The 18,486-nt window shown below is 40.6% G+C and overlaps 1 protein-coding gene across 2 annotated transcripts in view; it reads right to left on the reverse strand.

Moving 5' to 3' along the window:
* Window positions 1-18,486, reverse strand: part of TTC39C (tetratricopeptide repeat domain 39C) — a 104,122-nt gene that overhangs the window by 59,538 nt on the left and 26,098 nt on the right. The window lies entirely within an intron of this gene.

Below are 18,486 nucleotides of genomic sequence, written 5' to 3' on the forward strand. Positions count from 1 at the left end.
AGCCAACCTTGAAAGTTCACTCATTCCATCAGAACTTTAAGAATGCCTCCCTAGGGTAACACTCTTGGGTCCTCTCCCTCCTCAGGAGCTTTGTATTATCACTCTGTTACCACTCAATAAACCTTGCTTTGCTGCCCACCAAAAAAAGAAAAAGAAAAGAAAAAAAGAAGAACGCCTCCTTTGAGTCAGACACTCCACCACTGTAATAGTCATACAATTACATATGTAAGCCAAAGAGAAACTAAATCAAACTAATACTAATTCAACGAATAAAGGAGTATAAACTTTCCACTTCAAATCACAACCAGTGCAAAATCCAAATGTCTGTACATTTCACCAGAAGAGAAAACAAGTGGTAACTGCCTTCTTGAAGTAAAATAACTTTGCTGATTTTTTTAATTATGTAAGATAACATATGGTCATTCTAAAAAAAGGAGAGAACAATGCATTTAGTTAATCCCCTACAGGAAATTTAGTTTGTGTCCAAAGAGAATGTGTGTTTGGGGGTGGGGGGTGGGGAGCATGAGCATCGGTGTGTGTGTGTGTGTGTGTGTGTGTGTGCGTGTGTATACGTACACGCGTATAGCCAATGCGTGTATCAGATGAACGTCTTGTACCTATGTATTTTCAGGCAAGTCCAATATATTCTTGGGATAGATTGCTAGAGATAGCTTTACTGAGTCAAACAGTATGTATACCTATTTTCCTCTTCTGCGGGGAGTGAGTGGAGGAAGCAAGGAGAGGGAGGAAGGTAGGAGAAAGAGGAAGGGCAGCAAGGAACCCGATTTATTTGGAATATCTAGGTTCTGCTACATTTCCCCCCATCTATTTAGTACTCACTCAAATTCTACAATGAACAACAATTTGTTTACCCCCACCTAAGAGGATCCTAAACCAACAAGAAAAATTGTAGGAAGGTCAACTCATTCGTGAAGAATCCCCCACCAGCCTTCACATCCCTAAACCTAGCTCGAGCAGCACATCTGGAGTCCGGAGCCACACCTGCCACTGCTCTACCACGAGGCAGAGCAGATGGCAATTCTCCCAGCCCGTGGCTCTGCGTGGACATACCATTACAGGCTCCCAACCTATTTTGGTTTGCTTATGAGCGTCCCCTCTAAAACATTATTTTCTGCCTCTTAACCCTTATCAAGCCTTACACACAACAGGCTTCCAACAAGTACGAACCAGTGAAGGAATGGAAGGCAGAGACCCCTGCCTTTCAGGAACAAACACGTCTAATCATAGGCTCCAGTGCCTCCCCTTTCCTTGCCAACACGTTAGCCACCTTGACGCCCGAAAGATGAAAGTTCCTTGCTCTGGACTAAAATTAGGTTTCTGAGAGCCAAGGCTATTAATTATTCATGGTACACTAGCCTGGTCCTCCGTACTTCACATACCATTGCAGGGGGAAAGCCAGCCCCATGGGAATGCTCTTTCCTCCCTGATGCAAAGTTTCCACAAACCTCGCAGCATCTAGGACATCAGACCTTGTACCCAGCGCAATAAGCAGACCACTAAACACGCACAACCCCCCCCCCACCCCCCAGGCTGCACAAGACCTGTCGTTTTAGGACTTTAACAAGGTTCACTTGACTTTTCTCAAGCTCCATCAATTTACCTCATCTTGGTCACTTTGGCCCAGAGATGTGTTTCTACATAAAACTCACTCACTTGGGGGATTTGGAAATGTTCCCTAAGAGTACAAGTCTCATTACTTTAAAACTAGAGCTAAGGAAGCAGAAGGAAGAGGCTCCTCGCTCATCACAATATGCTCACACTGGGAACCAATTACCAACGACCCAAACTGGAAGGGAGTGAGGATATTATGTAAAGACTGAGTATAAAGGTAAGCATTAGAACCAGAACACAAACCTTCCTAAATACCAGGAAATCTACAAGAACAGAGGTGAGGACAAGTGAAATAGACCACCTGGTAAAAAACCCCCTTATTTAAAAGAAGGGAGGATATAAGTATAAAAACATATACATATTTGCTAATATTGAAAAACAATGGTGGAATAACCTATAATTTTAAAAAAATGGATACCCACAAGGTGAGAAAAGGAATAGGAAAGAAGAAACAAGGACAGAAACAAGGCTTCTCTATAGATTAAACACTGAAACCATGTAAATATTGCATATCATTTTAATAACACAACCCCTAAAAAGTAAAATTAATGCAAATTCAGTTGGTAAAATAACCACACAGAATTATTCCAAGTGATGTTAGAACACAATAGACTAACAGTGCATTTTTATTATGAAATACCCTTAAAAACAGACCTCAGAAGATGGCAAAAAAAAAAAAAATTGTTTTCAATAATCATATCCTCACCAGTCAACTTGGTATTGTCCTTCTAAGGCTGCTGGGGCTGTAGTTTGTGATAAAGTAACATGGAGGTATGTCAGTGTTTGTTGGGACTCAGGGCTTTGTGCACAGGAAAAAGAATGAAGTTAATTAAAAATCTTATAGCCTAGGCTAGGAACTCATCTTTAAAAAATACTTATTTCCTGTCTACTGAAGAAGCCTAGAAATAACACCACCAGTAGCACTGAGAATGCTTAGTACCTTCTCTAAATACATTCAGAAAAAGAGCCCGTGGCTCCTTGAAGAAATGACTGATTCCAGGGCAGGGATAAGAAATGTTCAGGAAGAGCCTGGAATAGCTTATTATAGCAGAAAGCAAGGAAACTTAAAAGCTATATAAGCATCTTGAAGAGGTTCCCACTATGCAAACATGGGACAATTTAATTCCTAATGAAGGTAAAAACAGCAATGGATTGAAACATCAAATATGAATAAACGGTAAGTCCATAATGGTACTTTTAATGAAAAACAAAACAACAAAACCCCTCTGGTTGTTTATGGAAGATCCTAAGGAACGAACTCATTGTTTTGGAAAGGGATTTAAAAGAAGAGAACAGGGGCTCCTGGGTGGCTCCGTGGGTTAAGCCTCTGCCTTCGGCTCAGGTCATGATCTCTGGATCCTGGGATCAAGCCCCATGTCGGCCTGTCTGCTCAGCCAGGAGCCTGCTTCTCCCTCCCTCTCTGCCTGCTGTTCTGCCTACTTGTGATCTCTCTCTGTCAAATTAAATAAATAAAATCTTTTTTAAAAAAATAAGAGAACAAACAAGCATGTACCCTGTTTTTTCTCTAGGGACTCAGACTAATGAATTAGCTGGGTGGGAGGGCAGTCTTTTTACAAAAATATCCTGGGTAATAAATGAAAAGCAAAAGATAGAATCAGTGTTTCATTTTGCAGCTCCTAATGAAGTAATGGACCTGGGCAATGACTGTAGAGACAAGGGAACATATTAAACAGCACCACGCTGATAGGATCAGCAATAGCCAAGCTGTGGAAAACTCTACAGGACAAAAATCCTAGTTTCCTCAATGACAATAAAAAAGTACATAAGGAGAGGGAAGAAATGGAAAGGGACTCTCCAAAATAAAAGGTATAGAATACCACAATTAAAGACAGAGACACATCAAATAAACACACACACACACACACACCCCAATTCGAATAGGAAACAAAAATCAAAATAGCATCAAGTCACTAAGAATCTAAGGATAAAACTAACAGAGATGTATAGTACTGCCACAATGAAAACTCAAAACATTACTAAAAAAAAATAAATAATAAATAATAATAATAAAGACCTAAACCAGTGTTGTTGTTGTTTTTTTTTTTTTTTGGGGGGGGGGGTTCTTTTTTTTTTGGTAAATCTTTTTTTAAGATTTGATTTATTTATTTGACAGAGAGAGGTCACAGGTAGGCAGAGAGGCGGGGGGGGGGGGGGAGCGCAAGGGAGCAGGCTCCCTGCTGAGCAGAGAACCCGATGCGATGCGGGGCTCAATCCCAGGACCCTGGGATCACAACCTTCGCCAAAGACAGAGACTTAACCCACTGAGCCACCCAGGCGCCCTAATTAGGGTTTTTTAACATTTTGGGTCAGGTAATTTTTTCTTGTGGGGGCTGTCCTAGGAGTTGTAGGATGTTGGGCGGGATCCCTATTCTTGGTCTACAAGATGCCAGTAACACACAGCCACTCTTCCACCATAAATGTGACAACAAGAATGTCTCCAGACTTTGCCAAACGTCCTCTGGGAGCAAATCGACCCTGCCTGAGAACCACTAATCTCAATACAGAGATATACAGTTCATATGGGTTGGAATTCAACATTGCTACAATGTTAATTTCTCTTAAACTGAACTATAACTTCAATGCAAGCTAAAGCAAAATCCCTGGTGTGTGTTTATGCTGTGTACATGTGTCTTGTACCTGCTGTGTGTATTAAAAAGTTGAATCTAAAAATCTGCAATGGCCAAACCAAATTTGAAGAATAATGATAAAGCTGAAGACCTAATATCAAAACTTAATTAAAATTAAGAATTGCATTCACTCAGAGATTAAAAAAGACAAGTCACAGAGTAGGAGAAGACAGTTAAATATATTTATCCAACAAAAAGCTCATCCTCAGAATATATAAAGAATTCCCACGAATCAGTAAAAAACCACACCACCACTAAAAACAGCAAAAGTCTTTACTAGGCCCTTCACAAAAGAGGATATCTTAAAGTCAATAAGCATATTAGAAAGTGCCGAAGAGCACTGGTTATCAGGGAAATACAAATTAAAATCACAATGAGATTCTACCATGCTCTCATCAGACTGGCCATACTTGCAAGGACTAACACTACCAAGTGTTAATGAGAATGTGGAGCAACTGGAACTCTCATACACTGTTTAGCAGTATCTACTAAAGCTAAAACACATGCCGACCTGTGATCTAGTAACTTCGCTGCTCGATATATGTATCATATACATATGTATATATACACATACACACATGTATATATGTGTACATGTAAATACATATATGTACACATGTATGTACGTGTGTACACACACACACACCCCCCAGAATTGAATTATTACTATGCCCGCAAAAGATATGTATGGCATGGTACCCGAATGTTTATAGCAGCAATGTCCACAATAGCCAAACTATGGAAAGAACCTAGATGTCCATCAACAGATGAATGGATTAAGAAGATGTGGTATATATACACAATGGAATACTATGCAGCCATCAAAAGAAATGAAATCTTGCCTTTTGCGACAACGTAGATGGAACTAGAGCGTATCATGCTTAGTGAAATAAGTCAAGCGAAGAAAGACAACTATCATATGATCTCCCTGATATGAGGAAGTGGTGATGCAACATGGGGGCTTAATGGGGTAAGAGAAGAATAAATGAAACAAGATGGGATTGGGAGGGAGACAAACCAAAAGTGACTCTTAATTTCACAGAACAAACTGAGGGTTGCTGGGGGGAGAGGGGGTTGGGAAAAGGGGGGTGGGGTTATGGACATTGGGGAGGCTATGTGCTTTGGTGAGTGCTGTTAAGTGTGTAAACCGGGGGATTCACAGACCTGTACCACTGGGGATAAAAATATATGTTTATAATAAATAAATAAATAAATAAATATAAATAAATAAAAGTGATTTTTAAAAAAAACAATAGAAATTTTTTAAAAAGGGGGGGGGCGCCTGGGTGGCTCAGTGGGTTAAGCCGCTGCCTTCAGCTCAGGTCATGATCCCAGGGTCCTGGGATCGAGTCCCGCATCAGGCTCTCTGCTCAGCAGGGAGCCTGCTTCCTCCTCTCTCTCTCTCTGACTGCCTCTCTGCCTACTTGTGATCTCTGTCAGATGAATAAATAAAATCTTTAAAAAAAAAAAAAAAAAAGGTATGTATGGCATGGTAATAGTACTATTCACAGTAGCCTCAAAGTGGAACAAATAATTGTAGTATATTCATTCAATGAAACAGAATAGTTCCCAGCTAACAAACTCCTGCTAAATATAATAACATGAATCAATTTCATAGATAATCTTGAGTGAAAAAAGCCAGACACAAGATTATAGGATTCCATTGATATGAAGTTCAAAACTACTGTTCCGCCCTCTGTCATCAGAGGGCGGAATTACTCACTGAGGAGGAGCTCAAGGGAAGATGCTGGAATGCTGGAAATATCCTATAACTTTATCTGGGCTTAAGTAGTTATATGCGGTGTTTACCCACATATACATTCTTCACTATATGTAAGTTTTTCCTTGTGAAAAAGAAAAAAATTAAAGCGAAAAAAATTCAGATAAATAATCACTGAAGGCATTTGATTAGATCAATGAATTATTAATTTATTAAGTATGGCTACATTTTCAAAACTATTTTTTAGAGAGGTTTACAAAAATATTTACAGATGAAATGATGACTGGGACTTGCCTCGAATACAAATTAAGGTAAGAGTATTAAAAGTGAACAGAAGTACAGATAAAACACGATTGGCCATAACTTAATGCCTAAGGCTGGCTGACCAAAGGCATGGCTGACCATGGCAATTAATGATTTTTATGTACTTAAGAAGATATAGGATATTTTCAAAACAAAAAGTTAAAAAGCAAGCACAAATCAAAAATCCTCTGCAAAAGAGGTCTTTTGGAAAGAGAAAGAGAAAGAGAGAGGAGGAGCAGGGAGCAGAGAGAGAGGGAGAAGCAGGCTCCCCACGGAGTAGGGAGCCCCAATATGGGACTTGATCCTAGCACCCTGGGATCATGACCTGAGCCTAAGGCAGATACTTAACCTACTGAGCCACCCCGGGGCCCCTGGAATCCTTTTTGATGAGAAGTCTTATTATGGTCATTGCCATTGTTTGCTTTTTGAAAATGAACCACCAGTAGAAATAAAACGGCTCTAGATTTTTCTCTCTGTATATGGAGTCTCTCAAAGGCAGAAACCCTGTTGCAAATACCGAGGAGCAACTGATGATCTTTTCCTCACGAACACTGCCAAAGTTTAAAGCACATTTTTCTAGGATATTAAAACCAGGGATAATGAAAACTCCTGAAATACAGAAGATAATATATGCACTTGATTTTCAAAGGAGCATTTTTTCCTTTAATAAATGGGCATAATTATTATCAGTCAGGCCCTAAGAGAATATGCTTTTTCAAATGGGATTTTAACCTAACACAATGGCAAGTTGTGATATTTGTGAAATATGTGAAACTTCTGATATTTGTGAAAATGTTCTGTATTTATATGATGTTGAGTTCTTAGAAGGATTCCCCAAAAGGACTTTTCTCCCCTTCATATGTGCAGGGAGATTGGACTTTGTGCATTAACAAGTTGATCCAGGGCCACCTGAAGCTAATCAACCATGGCAATCAACCTCACCTTTTGCAGCAGCCCCGAGATCCCAGATTGAGGATCAAAGAAATAATCATAAATTCACTCCATGCTGCTCTTTAAGGGGCTATGCCTTTTCTGTGACCCAGGCTGCTCATGTGACCCATGATGTTTTTAAAAAGCACGGGTCCTTAGGGTGCCTGGCTGGCACATTGGTTAAGTCTGACTCTTGATTTTAGCTCAGGTCAGGAGATCAGGCCCCTTGCCGGGCTCCACGATGGGTGTGGAGCCTGCTTAAGATTCTCTCTCCCTCTGCTTCTGCCCTTCCTCCCTCTTCTTCCCCACCCCTTAAAAAAAAAAAAAAAAAAATCACAGTTCCAGAGCATTATAGGAGCAATTAAGGTACTGAATGCTTGCATAGATATCACTGTCCTTGCCTTCAGAAACAAAACTTTTGCTAACAAGACAAGTGATATCCTGTGCTCTGTCTCGTGTCTCTATGTGCTCTAAATGGGACAAAACTGTCAGTACTGTCAGTACTTCATTTTTCTCTGAAAGTAAACAGTGCCAACAGAAGAAAAAAGCTAAGTGCAGGAAGCCACTCACTGTAGCATTATCTGGGACAGAGAAAACCTAAAAAACTGTCCACATAGGGGGAAAGCTTCATGACACTGGATCTGGAAATGATTTCTTGGATAGGACACCAAAGGCACAGGCAGCAAAAGTAAAAATAAATAGATAAATAAAAATAAAAAGTAAAAACTGGACTGTATCAAAATAAAACCTGTCCATGAAAGACATGATTTACAGTAAAAAGGCAATTGCAACCCACAGAATGGGAGAAAATATTTGCAAATTATCTGGTAAGGGGTTAATATCCAGACTATATAAGTAACTCCTATGACTCAATAACAATCAAAGATAACCTAATTAAAAGACATTTCTCCAAAGAAGATATACAAACGGTCCAAAAGCACATGAAAAGATGCTCAATATCACTGATCCCTGGAGAAATGCAAATCAGAACCATAATGAAATGCCACCTTACGTCCATTTGGATGGCTGTGATGAGAGGAAGGAAAGAAAATGAAAGTGTTAATGAGGATGTGGACAAATGGGAACACTTGGGCACTGCAGGAGGGGATGTAAAATCGTGCAGCCTTGTGGAAAACAGCAGAGCAGTTCCTTAAAACATCAGACATGAAATTTTCCTGTGGCCCAGCAATTCCACCCCTGTGTATATGCCCCAAAGCACTGAAATCAGGAACTCCAACAGATGACTATATACCCATGTTCCAGCACCGTTACTGAGAAGAGCCACTAAGGAAGATGAATGGATAAATAAAATGCACACAAAATGAGGTATACATGTATAATGGAATATTATTCAGCCTTAAAAAGGAAGGAAACTGACTCATGCTGCAACGGAGATGAGTCATGAGGACGTTAGGCTACGTAAAACAGGACAGTCTCAAGAAAGTACCGCACGAGTCCAAGTACACGAGGAACCCTTAGGAGTCCAATTCAGAGAGACAGGAAGTAGGATGGTGGTTGCCAGTGGCTGGGGGTAGGGAGGAATGAGAAGCTGTTTAGTGGGCACAGAGTTTCAGTTTTGCAAGAGGAGGTCTGGCAATGGTTCGAACCACAATGTCAATGTATTTAACTAAATGGCATCCTTAAAAGTGGTTCAAATGGAAAATACCATGTTATGTATATTTTATCGCAATCAAAAAATTTCCGAAAATGGACAGAAAGCCTGCAAGAGAGTAACCTAGAATAACCTAGAAAAATGCCTGTGACAGAATATAATGTAAAAACAAAAGTTCTGTGTTCACTATGTTCCAATACGTACAGACAATTAAAAGAAAATGAAAATACTTGTTGTGGGGGAGGGCAGTAAGATTAATGGTGATTTGAGTCAATGTTAAGTGTATGAATGTGGGATGATAAACAGTCACGACAAAAGCTGCACTAATCATCTGTTTCAATAACGTCATCGTAGACACACTCCCTACATTTAGACACCTTTTAGAGAGGGAAAAAAAATGCATCACTTAAGTCAATTTACTTGTTCTAAATACTCCGTGATTCAGTTGTTGCTTTGATACAATTTCTCAACAGAACAGAGCATCCAGCCAACCAAACAGAATAATGGGGCGATTCAAGAGCAAAACAGACAAAGCTTGCGTGGGAGTGAGCTATTCACTCAACGGCAAGCCTGGGCCCAGCTGTGGCCCAGCGTACTGTGAGCGTGGGGCATGGGGACAAAGGGTCGCCAATGGAGAGAGATCCTTACAGGAGGTGATGCCCCGAAACGGTCTGATGGTTTTCCAAAAAGGAATGCAAATGATTTGGAGATTGCTTTTCATAGTGTCTATGTAAGTAATGTAAATAAGATTTTTAAATGCATCCCTTCCAAAATATTTAAAAAAAAAAAAAAAAAGGAAGCCAGCCAATAAGCCAACTCGAGTCACAGAGTTCTTGCTTTTTGAACTAATTATCTTATTGGAAAATTTTCTCCATTTTTAACAGGGAAATCTTCCCTCTATCATGCGGACTTCTCCCACCCTGCCAAGAAAAAAAAAATAAGAAACTCCTGATTACAAAGCCTTCTAGCAAAAGGAGAGTTAAAAACTGAAGTATGCCAAAGTCAGTACAAAATAGGTAAAGGCTGGGGCTGTCTAAATCTCATAGGACACTGGCCACCTGCATGTAGACCTGGTAACTTGTCCTCGAGGATCCTGGCCTATTCCCTCAATTTCACTGTCCTGTGTTTCGAGTCCTCTCTTGAGTACATGGTGTTAACGAACAATAGAGACTTAACGGACTCTTCCGCAATGCACTACGTCTTCCAAATAGACTGAACTTACTTTTCGACCCCTCTCTGCAATGGGAAGCCACTACTGTGGGCTGGTTGAAGAGCTCGATCTTGATCTGAAGACGGCAGCAAGGAGAGAGAAAGGAACACCCGCCCTACCAGAGCCAAAGAGCGGGACTGTTTTTTTATCACTCGCCAGCTAAAGAGACGAGAAGATTCATCTAGGCTTCTACTATGCCAGGGACCAAGAACAGCAACATCTCCAGCCCTTGTTCTTGTGGCATTTTCTCAACAAATGGGCTTGCATGACAGCGCCTGCCCCCTGTGCAGGAAGACCAAAGGTGCCTCCACAGTGATGAGGGAAAGGCTCCAGCCCATGGGTCTAGCAAGAAAAGTGCCCTCTTCCCTCAGACGGCAGCCGTGGAAAATAAAGGTGACAAAGTTCATTTGAAAGGTTTTTCTTGACGTGATTTATCATAGTTGTTAAGAACATTCCTCAAAACCGGAAAACTCTAATTGATTCTGAAAGTATCTTAGTTACGAAGTCCTACAAAGACTTCCTTCATGTAGGACACATAGCATCCCTAGAGGTCCCCCGTACGAATGGAGAGCATTGGTACAAAGTTCCCTTTTGAAGCCTGTTACAAATCAGATTATAATATAAATTAATTAACTCTCAGGTACCAGCCTGTTAAGCATCCAACTCTGGATTTTGGCTCAGGTCATGATCTCGGGGTTGTGAGACGGAGCCCCGTGTCGGGCACCATGCTGGGTATGCAGCCTGCCTGGGATTCCCTCTCTCCTTCTGCCCTTCCCCTTCATTCCTGCCCCTGCCCCCCAGGTTCATGCTTGCTCTCTTAAAAAAATAAAAAAGGAATAGCAGTGGATCTATTCCATTCACGGTTCATTCTCCAGGTCCATGCACCCCGCTGCTCCACATGTCCTAAGTCTCCAGGATAAATTTCCAATTTTAAAGCACCTTCCTGGAGTGTGTGGCCAACTCTGAGCCTGTTCAGTGAAGGGTTGAACTGTCAATCCTATCCAAGTCAAACAAGTATGAGAGTGATGAACAAATCAGGCCCAACCACAAACTATACAATTTACTATCAAAGTCAAATAATAGATGGCTTTCCACATCACTCCTTTCAATTCTTCAACAATTTAGATTGAGAACCATAAATTTTATTTTCAAAAAACGAAAGTATGTTTTTAAAAAGCAGGATATTTACAGACACCTGGGTGGCTCAGTCTTAAGCATCTGTCTTCAGCTCAGGTCATGATCCCAGGGTCCTGGGATCAAGTCCTGTATCGGGCTCCCTGCTCAGCAGGGAGACTGCTTCTCCCTCTCCCTTTGCCCCTCCCCCTGCTTGTGTTCTCTCTCTGACAAATAAAATCTTTTTAAAAAGCAGGATATTTGGGGCACCTGGGTGGCTCAGTGGGTTAAAGCCTCTGCCTTTGGCTGAGGTCATGATCCCAGGGTCCTGGGATGGAGTCCCCCATCAGGCTCTCTGTTCAGCGGGGAGCCTGGTTCCTCCTCGCTCTCTGCCTACTTGTGATCTCCGTCTGTCAAATAAATAAATAAAATCTTTAAAAAAAAACCAGAATATTTAATTATAAAATCACACAGCCATTATCTTAACCAGATAATGCTCTGCAGTTTAAAACAAGGTAAATGAGAAGTGACGTCTTCTCTACATTAGGCTGAAAGAAGAACTCTTAACAAATCTACTTTTGTTTTGTTCATCCACTCAGAATATACTCACTGTATACCAAGTAAACAGTAGGCACTGTGCTATGCAGCGAAGAAACAAAGATAAATGAGACCATGCAAGCTCTTTACGGAAGCTAATAAGTCCAGTCCGGCTGCTGGAAACATTCCAGTAATAATAAAAGGTGCTGCAAAGTGGGCAGATGGTTGCTACTTTCACACAAAGTCATTCTGCATCACCCCATTTTTTGTGGATGAACAAGGCTCCCTCTAACACCGTATCTGAGGAAATCCATAAGCAGCTACTTGCCAGCTCTGATTCCCTCTTTTCTCGTGCTTTTTAAGAGGATATATTAATAAACCTCCAATCACCCTTTTCCATACCTCTATATTTTAAAATCTCTGCAGAGAAATATTTGGTATTTGCCCCACTACTTGTTTTCATAAATAGAAGTCCCGAGAGCAGACATACCATCTCTGCCCTGTGCCCCTGTCCTGACCGCACAGGACAAAACCTGGCGTCTGAACAGGCCCCCGACATAGATCTGTTAGCGAACCAACCATCTCCCGCAGAATCCACGCTTCACGGCATTTCCTCTAACGGACTTGCCTCCATAGGTGCCACAACATTACAGGATATAAGGCTGTCTTCAACCTGAGCCCAGAAAAACTGCTTTCGCTCACAAAAAATAAAGGTGCTTGCTTCCTTTATCAGAAAGGAGCAGTAGGGGAATTTCATGAAAAGACTCTATTCTTACTTTTCAAGCACAGTTCAAAGCATGATCCTTGGGGAACTTTCTATCTGAAGGACAGCAGGTGTCTAGAAACCCTGATCATCAGTCACTTCGTTTATGACACAGTGTCTGGAACAGGTCTAGTCTTCTGTTCAGACCTCTGCTATGGGGGAACCACTCTTCTTGGGGCGACGGGAGCCAGAAGCACACCACCAGCTGGCCACTCCACTTATGATGAGGGACACCTCCAGGCCCCGGGATTGCTGGTCCCCAGGGAGCGGCCGCTCCTGTGTTTGTGGCGATGTACACACTCATGGCCCCTGGAGCGTCTTTCCGTTTGCTGTTGTTAGAGGAAGCAGCCTTGCCTCTTATCAGAGAAAGACTTTGTAAGTGGCCAGCGGGTACCACGGATTCACGAAAGACTACTGTAAGTGGTGAAGCCATCAGCTGCGGCAAGCACAGGGGCTCCTGGGGGGCAGGGGGAGAGCGCCTGGGGGAGTGGCGGTGGGGGGAGGCGACGCTGCAGCAGGGAGACCCAAGCAGGGGTCTTGGGCATTCCCTACAGCTTGACCTAGTTAATTATCTACGAGCATAAAATTAATTAGACACTCTACCCGGCACTGGAAAAAAGTAGCCAGGGCCCGGATCCTCCCATCCTATGGACCACTGCTCTGATGGATGCCTTTCTGGACATATGTTCATGAAGGATACATCTCCTGCTTAGGTCAAGATGCCCTTCAAAGCCACTGTGGTGTTTTAAAAGATAAAGAGCTTCTGTAAGTGCACAGCAAAATCAGAATTGCACTTTCCAGGCTTGTCTCTGGCATCCCTGCAAAGGAAAAGCTAGCAGCAGAACTCTGAACTTGGGGAGGAGGGTGGTTTGGGGAACCACCACAAAGGAAAAATGGTGAGCAGGGCAGAGGACACAGAGGTTTCAGCTGGGCTGGAGGCTGCTGACAGTCACCTCCCTCAGAGCCCCAAATGGTGGCCCAGCACCCAGCTGGCAAGGCCCATGAGATGAGAGGAGGAAAGCCTGCAAAAGGGGGGAAAAAAAAAAAAAAAAAAACAAAGCTAAATAAGAGCCAGAGACACCAGTCTGGCCCTGAGTCCCCATCTTTTAATTTCCAAATGCTTTCCTGAGTTAGAATTCATATGACAGACTATTTAGGAAGCTGAGATTTAGAAAATAAAAAGAAAGTTTGTCTTGCTACATGCAAAACAACAAAACTGGGCTGCTCTGTTATACCGTACACAAAAATAAACTCAAAATGGACTAAAGACCTAAATGTAAGACCTGAAACCATTAAACTCCTAGAAGAAAATATAGGTAGTAATCTCTAGACCTTTGCAATATTTTTCTGGCTCAGTCGCCTCAGGCAATGAAAACAAAAGCAAAAATAAACAACTGGAACTACACCAAAATAAGAAAAGAAAACCATGGCAAACAAAAAGGCAACCTACTGAAGGGGAGAATATACTTGAAAAGGTTACATCCAATAAGAAGTGAATAGCAAAAATATACCAAGAACCCCTACAACTCAACACCAAAAAAAATAAATAATAATCCAAATAAAAAATGGACAGAGCCTCTGGATATTTTTCAAAGAGCACAAAGGGCCAAGAGAGACACATGAAAAAATGCTCAACGTAACTAATCATCTGGGAAATGCAAATCAAAACCGCAGTGAGATCTCACCACACACCAGTCAGAATGGCGAATATCAAAAAGAAAACACAAGTGTCAGCCGTGGAGAAATGGGAACCCCTGTGCACTGCTGGTGGGAACGTAAATTGGCGCAGCCACAGTGGAAACCAGTATGGCGGTTCCCCCAAAAAATTAAAAAGAGAAATACCATGCAACCCAGTAACTCCACTTCTTGGTATTTATCCAGATAAAACCAAAGCACCAATTCAAGCACCAAACATGCTCTCCTATGTTTACTGCAGCACTACTGGCAACAGCCCAGATATGGAAGCAACTAATCTGAGTGCCCACTGATAGGTGAGTGAATAAGAATGTGGCCCGTGCGTGCGCGCGCACACACACACACATACACACATGGAATATGACTCAGCTATAAAAAAGAATGAGATCTTGCCATGTGCAAGATGAATCCAGAAAGCATTACACGGAGATAAATCAGAAAAAAAAAAAATACCATATGATTTCACTCATATGTGGAATCTGAAAAACAAAAGAAATGGACAAAGAACAAATTCTCAAATACAGAGAACAAACTGGTGGTCGCCAGCGGGGAGGGGAGTGGAGGCGTAAGTGAAGGGGAGGAAGAGGAACATATTAACAATTCTAACATAAGCCACAGGAATAAAAAGTACAGCACAGGAAATACAGCCAACAATATTGTCTGGTGACAGGTGATTTATCATTTATCATGGTGAGCACTTCAAAACTATATATATATAGTTGTTAAATCACTACATTCTCCACCTGAAATATTATACTGAACATCAAATATACTTCAACAAAAGCATTTTGTCTTGAGACAAGACAGGGGAAATACAAAAGGTTCCCATTTTATTTCCTTTTCCATTATTACTTTATCCTGTAAAATTTCCAAGTCAAAATGCAAACAGTGAGAAGGGAAGATCACGTTCTCTTGCTGTGGGCTTTGGCACACGGGGTTCCCCTGCATGAGTCACTGACCTTCTACCTCTGTCTTCACTGAGCAACTGCTCATCCTCCAGGCTTTGGTCCAAAAAGTACTGGTTTGCAGACCTCCCTTCCTGGTCCCTCACATCAGGCTGGAGCCTTCCAGCTCTGGGCTCGAGCTGCTGCTTAGCCTTCGCTTACTGCGGCTTTTCCCACCTGAATGGTACCCAGCACAGAGGAGAGCATCCAGAATGCCCTCGAGGCATACTTGAATGAATGAAAGAGAGAGAATGAATGGGTGGCAGGACAAAGGAGCAACTAAAAGGTGGCAGAGAGAGTGGCTGTGTGATAGGTGAGATTACTTCTTTTTATGTTGTAAAGCTGTTCTACTGAATGAAGAAATTAGTGCCTACCATAGAGCAGGTAAAAGATGAATATTTACTGAACGAAGTTAACAAATCATGAATTAGTCTAGATAAAGAAAAAACCTTTTCCATGCCTAAGAAGTTACTTCTAAAAACAGCATTAACTGTTGCATAGTTTCAGGAGTCTACAAAATGCTTTAAGTAATTTGCTTATTGTTAACTCTCCTTAAAAAAAATCATTCTACAAGTGTATTTCTTGAAATGTTCACCTGTAGGATTCTGTGAATTGTTTATGGTGGCATTATAAAGGCATGGTTTTTATTGAACTTCAGAATTTTCATTTTTATTGTTATTATTTATTTATTAACATATAATGTATTATTTGCTTCAGGGGTACAGGTCTGTGAATCACCAGTCGTACACAATTCGCAGCACCCACCATAACACATACCCTCCCCAGTGTCCATCACCCAGCCACACTTTCCCTCCCCCTGGCAACCCTCAGTTTGTTTCCTGACATTAAGAGTCTCTTATGGTTTGTTTGTCTCTTTCTCTGGTTTCATCTTGTTGCATTGTTCCCTCCCTTCCTTTATGATCTTGTGTCTTGTTTCTCAAATTCCTCATATCAGCGAGATCATAGGAGACAATGTGATAATTGTCATTCTCCGATTGACTTTGCTTAGCAAAATACCCTCTAGTTCCATCCACATTGTTGCAAATGGCAAGATTTCGGCAGGCTGTTTTTTTTTTTTTTAAATATGACTACATAATAGTCCATTGTGTGTATATGTATGTGTGTGCGTACATATATATATATACACATATACATATATACATATATATATGTATGTACATATATATATATGTACGCACACACATACACATACACACATATATACCACATCTTTATTAAAGGCAGGTTCTTAAACTAGGACTCCTTTTATTACATAATCATAAAATTTTCTCTTGAGTTGGCAAACATCTTGAGAACTACATAATTATGGATTGACATGTTCATTTTACAACTATTTTAAATTTTTAATAATTTAAAATTTAATTATTTGTAGAATATATTCTTCATGAAAAAGCACAATAGAAAATAACAAATCTGGGACGCCTGGGTGGCTCAGTTGGTTAAGCAGCTGCCTTCGGCTCAGGTCATGATCCCGGCGTCCTGGGATCGAGTCCCACATCGGGCTCCTTGCTCCGCGGGGAGCCTGCTTCTCCCTCTGACTCTGCCTTCCATTCTGTCTGCCTGTGCTCGCTCTCACTCTCTCTCTCTCTTACAAATAAATAAATAAAATCTTAAAAAAAAAAAAAAAGAAAAGAAAATAACAAATCTATTTTCCCCTGACATACTTACAGTCAATCCCAGACTAAAAAGAATTTCCTGCATTTGAAAGTCCACTTAAGAAAAAAATTAACTCAAAATGGCAATCACGGATATTTCCCATGTAAATGGTCTCTTAGGAGATACTGTTCTGATTTTTTTAATGAACACAATTACAACGCACCAAAAGAAAGCAGTAGCTACTCAAAGTTTCACTAAAACTAACTTCTTTTCTGGAAAAACAGAGGTAGGAAAAAAGTTACCTGTTTCAACAAAAACTTTACATTTAATTCAAATACTATCACATCATTCTTTTTAAAATAAGTAATTCAAATCAGAATGGTCAAGACCTTCAGTTTCCCACTCCTATCAGTATGACTGCCTACAGACTATATGCCCCTTGCATAAATGAAGAAGGGCAGCAAATAGAAACACATCTATTTCATGAAGTCAGAAACAGGTAACTCAACTGAATTTAACAAAAGCTAGTCACAAAAGTTCTTCAATGCTTAGGCAACTATCAAGTGTCTGAGAGTTTATCAAGTATTTCAAAATCGCAACATGATAGAACATATTTGGGAAAGCAGACATAGCAAGCTCACGGACTTCTTTGTCTCACACAAGTTATCAAACTATAAAGCTGCATTCATTTCTATTCCAGTAGAGACATTATCAGATCACAAAACCACAGATATATGTCACAGACCAAACCTATGTACAAGAGATTATGTTCAATGGAATGAAATTTTTTTTCTGCCAGATTAAAGTTGCTGTGAGGATACCTGGGAAAGCTACAGTGCAGATAAAAACAAGCAGGCAAAGTATCCAATAAACATGGCTCAATGAAGAAGCTCCTGTTCTATCATTTCTTTACCTTTCTTTAGTGGTCCTGTCTGCAATACAGAGTTATTATATTTTACAACGATCTGTTATGATTCCAAATATTAACACCAGGAGATATTTCCTTCTTCAGCTGTTTTCTTAAGTACCAAATATTTCCTTTAAGTCCAGTATTGGAACTATTATGGAAATAGCTAGTGACCCCCCCCCGCTCCAGATTTTCTGAAGAAATGCAGTGTATAAAATATTGATCAATTGCTTTTCTAAGAATATGGGTCTTATTACCAAAAAAAGGTATAAAATCAAGCTGCATATAAGCGAGAGTTCATTTGGTTTTGCTGCTGTTGTGGTAACACAGGCTTTCCTCTGCACCATCTGTCTTCCTGCTACAAAAAGAAATAACGAAGGGAGGGGAATTACTGTAAGTCTAAGAAGGATACAGATGCCATGATTTCTGAGAAGAAAAAAGGGTATTACATACATACTAAAGTTGAATGTTAAAAACTCAAAAACTCATAAAAACTCACAATCTAAGAAAGGAATTCTGAGCTCAACACATTTTAAACTGTGAAATTTATTAAGCTAAAGCTATGAATGTTATGCTAAAATTCTGTCATTTAGAAGCTGACATTGAAACAGCTAAATGTTTCAGTAACAAATAGCCACTAAATTTTGAGACACAAAATTCAAACTATTTAAAATTAAAACACATTCAAATGGATTTTTCCTGAAGTAGTATGGTGCACATATTACTTTGCTCACAGGCATTCAAACACACAACATTACAGTGGCTGATGGGAACAAAAACTGGTGCAAACCTTTCAGAAAGTTCTCCATCTTTCAAGAAAATTAAAAATAGCTGAGAGTCTACTCTATGAAAAAT

This window comes from Mustela lutreola, chromosome 11 (assembly GCF_030435805.1).
Source record: "Mustela lutreola isolate mMusLut2 chromosome 11, mMusLut2.pri, whole genome shotgun sequence".
In the NCBI taxonomy this organism is placed as follows: domain Eukaryota; kingdom Metazoa; phylum Chordata; class Mammalia; order Carnivora; family Mustelidae; genus Mustela; species Mustela lutreola.